This window comes from Apus apus, chromosome 1 (assembly GCF_020740795.1).
Source record: "Apus apus isolate bApuApu2 chromosome 1, bApuApu2.pri.cur, whole genome shotgun sequence".
NCBI classification, from domain to species: domain Eukaryota; kingdom Metazoa; phylum Chordata; class Aves; order Apodiformes; family Apodidae; genus Apus; species Apus apus.
The window spans coordinates 110195495-110203183 of record NC_067282.1 but is presented as its reverse complement, the minus strand read 5'-3'; the positions used below and the strand labels follow the sequence as shown (position 1 = coordinate 110203183).

Sequence of the window (7689 nt, the reverse complement as noted above, 5' to 3'; positions counted from 1 at the left end):
TATTTAGCTGATTATATATTGGGACCTCTGCAATATTTTTAATGTCCATGCTTTCCAAGATCTCATCTCCGTCCTACAAGCTTGTCTCACATTCCATGCTCCACGCTTATGACTGTGTTAAAACATATGATTGTTCAAACAAGTTTATCCTATCAGTCTGAAGAGATATGTTAGTGTAACTGCTATATTGAAGCCTTATTTATCACTATATGGAAATACTCATAATACCAACACTGCTTTTAAATACTATCTCTAGGTCTGCAAGATGATGGATCCTTTTGCTCACTAAAATAATTTGTTTATCTAATTTGTGTGCCCCTATCAATCTAATCATCAGCTTTTAATTCCCTTAATATGACACATTTTACTGGAATTCAAGTCACATAAATGGAGTGTATACTCAGGTAGGAACTGCCAAAATTTTTATAATCTATGATTCAATATAAATAAAAGCCTTGTCTCCCAAAGTCATCAGTTATGTACCACTGGGCTTTGTCCTGTCATCTGGCATCATCACAACTCTGTGCCTTTGACATGAGATAGTGTTGTATCTGTAAGTTCATCAATAGAAAGGATGAAATCTCTAGTTCAAATCCCAATATTTATTCTAGAGAAACTTGCTAGGATGAGAACAAGCACTTCTCACTCCTGTAAGCAATTCCTTTCAAATCAGCCTGACAGCCAGGAAAACAAAACTTTCAGGCAGTAGGCTGTGATCAGCAGTAACAGCAGCTTGCTTATTTATAGCACTTTTCATCCACAACTCTGAACACAAAACATGAAGGAAAAATTAAGAAAATATAAAATAAGAGCAAAGCATTGATTGAGTAGTGAAGGAGACGCCAGCCTGTGTCTGATGAGTGAGAGGCAGCCCTAATTAGAAATGTACTTGCTTTTATTGTCATGTTTTAGAACTTTAATGGTCATCTAATGTATTTTTAATGGGATTAATATATTTATTTCAAAACCTCAGGAACATGTGCAGCTGCTTTTAATTTCCATGCAAGTTGTAAAAGCTCATTGCCCTCTAGATTTGTCCTTCAAGTGTACTTAATTAAATATATAAAGAAGATAACCAGAAAGCCTGAAGTGGCTGAGACACAGTAAGCACCAAACCATCTCTTCTTCTCCTTTCATCCTAGAAATAGCAATGAGTTGGGTCAATTATCACTTTGAATTAAACTAATTGCACAACTTCCTCGGTTAAAGTGAGCTGCAGAAGGCTCAGAGCACTGCAGCATCCTGTGTCCCAATTTTGTGTCTCCTGCAGTGATCCTTTGCCTACACAGAGATGGAGTGGCAACAGCATTGCCACAGCTATTTCAGCATTAGCTCAGAACAAGCAAATGGTAACAGAATGTTTGTGGCAGCTTCACAATTTCTTTAAACCACTTTTATCCTGGTACATGAAAATTGCCCAAATTTTCAGTTCACAAACTAAGTACTAATCCGTTCTGTGCCTCACATTTTAAAGACATTGCATAATTCTCTGGCATCCAGCCACAAAAACTCTCCTTTGAAGAAAAGCTTTGGGGAATGACAACATTAAGAAGCAGGGCTTAAAGGACTTGAAGTGACCAGCCTCTCTGGAGTCCACTAATATTGCCCCAGCAATAAATGCTGGGGTAATTATATTTTTATAGTCATGGAGAGCTTTGTAAGCTTTCCATGACAGAAATGAAAAGACAGCGTCCCTGCCCCAATTAACTCACTTCAGTTGCAATGCCATGGAGGAGGATGGGTAACAAACCAGAATAGAACAAGTAGATTTTGTGAGGACTCATGCCCTAATTTTGACAAAGTTACACAGGAACTGAGGAAGCATAAAGTCATCTTCAGAAGAACATCTAGTTACTCAGCAAAGGCCTTGCATAGCAGGAGACAGAGAGAAGAAAACAATTTTTAGGAAAACTGTAAAAGCAGATATTTTTTTTCTTCCTGGCAATTTTCTTGAGACCTGGAAAGAAAAGTGGAACAATGAGCAAAGAGGAAAAACATAACTGAGCTGAGCAGCACATCATCTGGTACAGGATATTCTGAGCATGGGGCAAAGAACGGAAAAAAACAGAGCGACGGGGGAGCTGCAGCTGCAGGTAGGTGTATGGATCTTGCTAGAGTGGCAGTGGGACTGTCTGGCATTTCCAGCTCCCAGCATTTCCAGGGATATCAGGAACAGACAAAATGGCACATCAGGACAAAGAGATCGTGAAGAGCTTGGGATTATTTCCAGTGAGAGGTTGGAGTAAGTCAAGAGACGTGAGGGGTGAAGAGTACTGCAGAGAGGAGAGAAAATAGCTACCACAATAGCATATCACTAATAATGTAGTATCTTCCAGTCTTGTTGGGCATATGGGCCTAGCTGTCCAAATCTGACTGTGTTTTTTCTTACTTTTTTTGTTCTTGCAGGATTTGCTTTCATTCTTTTCCTCCCTATTGCTTTTCAAATACTGCTGCAAGAGGATTTTTGTTCTGCACATGGTGTGAGAGAAAAAAGTCTTCCTGATTTTCCATTTTCCTGCTTAATTTGCTGTCTGCAAACCTTAATGGAAAATTTCTCTCTCGGTTCTTTACCCACACCACTTGATTTTTAATTATTTTTTTTAATTTTATCAATAATATTTTGCTGTCAAACTCACTGAAAACCATTTTCAAGAGATGATATAGAAAATGCAGCATTTTGTTTAATCTAGTATTTATTAAATGGACTCTGTTTTCAATTTATCAGGGAATATCCATCTCAGAAGACAGATGCTTCATAAGTAACAGTCAAAATATGTAAAAATAAAACAAAAACATGTATTTGCAGTAAGTCAAATAACAATACTCATCATACTCAGCATAATTAGAATCTCTTTTCATAAAAAAATTTTAGCTCATTTTAAAACTTTACAGCAGTCATCTCTCCTTGAAAGGGATTATTTTGTTACCCATATTCCATTCCTGCTTAATTTTCAGAGGTTGTTGTCTTTGTTTGCTCTCCTTAGGTTTTTGGTACAAATTCACTTCTTAATTCTTGGTCCTTTGCATAGGGGGAAAATGCAAGAGTAATTTCCTGGGAGGTCACAAAAAGCTGCACTGGTAAAAAAACTTCTGCATTGCAAGGTAAGTTGAATATTCTCTTCATGATGGAAATGCCAGACAGAAATAATTACCTAAGAGTGCTGTGGTTAGTGGTAGATTAGCAAGAGCCACTCTGACTTAAACTAGCAATGACCTCTTCTCTAGGATGGCAGAGCTGGCAAGATGTCAAAGCTCATTATCCCCACTGGAAAACTGGAAGGAGATACCAAAGCAGACAGACGCTCCCCGTAATGCCTCCTCTAAACTACGTTATTGATTTCTGTCAAAATCCTCTCCCTTCCTCTATGTCTAGCCTGCATGGGGTGAAGTTGTGTTCAGCGATCCAAGGCACTCAAATTACAGGAGCCACATCAACAAAAAAGCTACTTTTGGCTTTTTACCCTAGCTATAGTTACGATAAAAATCCCATGGGTTAGGTCTGTAGCCCAGAAGGTAGGTCATAGACACAGACATGGAAAGTGACAAGTTCCCATACATGCAGGCAAATTTTCAACAGTGGAGTCCTAACTGAGATGCTTTTGCTTTTGCTCAGCCTGAGATTCCTATGTGAAGGCTCAGATTTTCTGCTTCTCTGAGCACTTGAGGTTTTCATTGATCTCCCTCAGAGCTAGGAGCCAGCAACAGTTCTGAAAACTTATCCTGTGGTGAAATCTGGACCTGCTGTAATTAAAGGGAACTTTTCCAAGATTTCATTTGATGTAGTTAATTCTGAGCATTCAGGAATTAAATGCTAAAAAGGAGATGAATGCACTTCCTGGTGAGAAAAATGAAGAAAATTTTTAGCCACTTCTGTAAAATGTGTTACAATCTGTGAAAAGCAGCATCTGGGTGATTAGGAAAAAAAATTTCCTTTTGCAGTATGGGTCAAATCCCCAAAAGCTCTAAATAAATGTCCTAAAATGTGTTTTATATGCCTTTCATTGAGATTTCTGTTACATCCCCTGTAAGAAAAAAGAAGTTGTAAATTATGTTTTTTTTGGGTTTTTTTTGGTATTTACATAAGTAACAGGGGAGGGTACTGAATTAGGAGCTAAGGGTGGATCTGCAAGCACTGTGCTTATGTCCTCTGTAAATATGCATTGGCCTGGGTCATGTTCACATCACAAGAAAATGGAATATTATTTTTTTCATGAATTTGTGTGCATTAACTCTTAAGTATATACTGCATCCATACAGAAGTGCTGTTTTTCGGGAAATACACTTGTCACTCTCAGCAAGACTTACAAGGTTGCCTGTCCTGGTTCGAGCCAAAATAGAACTAATTTTCTGGTTGATTTTACTTTTCAGTTAAGACCCTTCTAGCAGCTGCAGTTGCTGAAATTTACAGCATGTTTTCCAGTCAGGGTCTGCCTCTAGGACTGATAACACTTGATGTTTATAGTTATGGTGAGAGAATGGTGTGTAGAACCAGGCCACTTCTTGGTTCTGAAGAAAACATCTTATGCTCTGGAAGCAGAAGGAAGTAAGGAGTCACACCTGAGACCCTCCTTTGGGGAGAAGTGGACCAAACAGGTGACCAAAGTTAACCAAACGAATTATCCCATCCCATACACAACATACTGGGTATAAATTTGAGAGATCAGAAGGACCAGGCTTGCAACCTGGGAGGACTCTGTCTGTTTATCTGCCTTTGATTGTGATCTCTGCATTCCTGCATCCCAGCTCCTGTTTTTCATGGACTTCAGGATTTGAATCAGGGACTTTTCCAGGGCCTGCCCTGCAGCCTCGATGGTGATGTGTCATTATTGGGGGGCAGGGGGAAAGCACGATAATGCTTTTGTGTATATTTGTACATATTTGCATATATCACTACTGTCTCATTAGAGATGTGTAGTTTAGTTTGCAACCTATAAGAGTCTCTGTCCCTTATTCCCTCTCTTTTCCCTGTGACGGGAGAAAGGTGGGTTAACAGAGAGCATCTGGCATTTGTTTCATTGGCTGCGTTAAACCATGGCAGTGGATTCAGAAGCCAGAAACCTGCCTCTCTCTCCAGTTGCATTCCATCCTTGATCACAGTGTGATTCAGAGCATGTTCAGGAGGGCGAGCTGTACAGCAGCAGCAAAAGCAGGACAGTCGCTCCCCGTAGACTGCAGCTGCATCCAGCCCAGGCTTTCCCCTGGGTCCCACTTGCAATCTGGTTGATGTCTCACACGTCTGTTTCTGAGCTCGGTATAGGTGCTGACTGATGGGAGAGGACAGCAACATTGCTGCAGCAGATTCCCTGGTTCTGAAAGTTGAGCATCACCACCGATTGCTGTGCCTTGCTGTTGGTGTGAAGCCATTTGTAACACACAGGCTGGGCCCTCTGGCTTATGGCATCTACCTTAAGGGCTAACCCGAATACTGTTGAAACTGCCATCTAATGAGAGAAATTATTTATCATATATATATGATATATAACATATACCAAATGCCAGAATTCAAGTTTACAACTGCAAGTCAGTTAACTTCCTAAGATAAAAAATAATGATGGGGGAAGAAGGAGCCCAATGCACGCTTTGCTCCGTATCACAGAGGAATCAATTTCAGATAAGGGTACTCCACTAACATTTGTGCAGGTCCTAAGCCGTTACACAAGAATACAGCTCAATAAGATTTTCCGAATGAGTAGATAGATTACAGTGCTCTTGAGACACATCATTTGCATTCAAGGATAACTAGAAAATTCTTAGTGAAAATCAGCAGTAGGATCCAGGGATGGGAGACTGCTCAGAAGGCAGTATTCTGGAGGTGGTGTTTCCACAGCTGTGTCCTAATTTAAGGGTCTAATTTAAGAAGAGATGAATTATACCACAGAAATATCTGGTTTTGCTCCACTAACTGTAAAAGGGGCTGAAGGGGAGCACTCAGCTGGGGACACCCACATTGTACCACTGGGCAGAGATGAATCTTACCTTCATACTGTAAGAGTTTTTTGTTGCAATCACTTGATTTTTCTTTATATTCCTCACTATATTAGGTTAGCCTCCATCTCCCTGTCAGTTTCTTATGGGTTTAGTTATCAGGCATTTGGCAGGGCTTTACACTGAATTCCAGTGCTTTGTAGGTAGATTTAGATTGAATATTGGGAAGAAATTATTTACCGTCAGGGTGGTGAGACACTGATACAGGTTGCCCGGGGAAGTTGTGGATGTCTTATCCCTGGAAGTGTTCAAGACCAGGATGGATGGGGCTCTGAGCAACCTGGTCTAGTGTGAGGCATCCCTGCCTGTTCAGGGGGGTTTGAACTCGATTAAGGTCCTTTCCAACCCAAACCAATCTGTGATTTTTTTGATATCTCATAGCACTGATAACTCTTGGGTGTACATAAAAGACATGACTAAGTCTCCCATTATTCAGATGGGAAAAGGTACATGTTATTTAAGAGCTAGATTAACAATTACATAATTAGATTAATGATGTTCTGTCTTTTTTACCACTGAATATTCTTAAAAATTCTTTTGATGTCTTCTCTCTTGTTTCCAACTTTCTTTTGGGAGAATAGCTGCACTCCTTTGCCATTTCTGGAGAGGATGTGGGTCTTCCAGGTGAAACTGTAGTGAAGAGGGTTAGTTTGGACCATTGAAAGGTCCAGAATAAAAGCTTGTTTTATTCCCATCTCCAATACACCATCACTTCTCCTAAGGTAGGCAGTAATACTCTCTCTATACTATATTTTATATATCTTATTTCTTCTTTACTCTTATCTTAGACAGTATTTGATCCAAGCTAGGGTCAGGAGATTGCTTTGAAGACTAATTGGAGATAAAAAGATTATTTTTTTGTGAAAAAAACCCCACTTTCCTAGGCTGTGTTTTCTGAATATTTCCTCTGGAGAGGAAAAAGTATATTTATAAACTATGTTTTCAGAATAGTTCACTTGCTTAAGGGTACTAACCAGTGCACATTAATTTGCAGTAACATTTTGAAGCTTTAGAACAAGCTGGTCCCTGGATATTTGTACTGTGGTGAATATTGCATACAGGGAAATGAATTAGATTTTTGCAGAAAATTTTTTACGTCCTGAGTGCAGCACTTTCCATATATATTATCGGCTGCAAAACAGACCTCAGACATAACTTTACTGCCAAGTGTCTCAAGATTATATTAGCTACTTCAGCGGACTCTTGTGAGAACACTGCTCTTTTAGAAATGTAGCTTTTATCGTTAACTTGTGGAGGGAACAGTCTAAAAGCTCTAAGTGAATGATTCCCTGACAGGCATGACTCTAGATTGCTGTGAAAGGTGAGTTGAGGTGAAAAGGATGGTGAGTAAGAGGAAAGAGAAGCTGATGTATGTGTACCCATTACGAGCTTGTTCTCTCTGTGGAGGATCCAATTCCATAGAAATGATGAAAGGAAATGGTCTATTTCAAGCGCAAACAAACCTTTCCAAAGGAAGACCAGTCCTGTTAAAACTTTCTGATAGCAACTGTGGTGGCATTACAGTACTACTGAGCTAGAGTAATGCAGGAATGAGGGACAGAGCATGTGAATTATTGCTTGTGCACAGTTATGTCCACTCTGTTCTAGGAAGCCTGCATCCAGCTGGACCAGATCCTGGCTATTCTTGGGCCCCTTGCTGTACAGCATAGAGTGCAAAGGAAGCTGCATTGTCCCTGTACGGGA

General features: G+C 39.8%; 1 long non-coding RNA gene across 1 annotated transcript in view; it reads left to right on the top strand.

Annotated features, from left to right (window-relative positions):
* The first annotated feature begins 1208 nt into the window (after positions 1-1208).
* Positions 1209-7689, top strand: part of LOC127396417 (uncharacterized) — a 223859-nt gene continuing 217378 nt past the window's right edge. The window contains exons 1-2 of the long non-coding RNA XR_007891998.1: positions 1209-2093; positions 3030-3102. This is a non-coding gene — a long non-coding RNA (uncharacterized LOC127396417). The remainder of the gene's footprint in view (positions 2094-3029; positions 3103-7689) is intronic.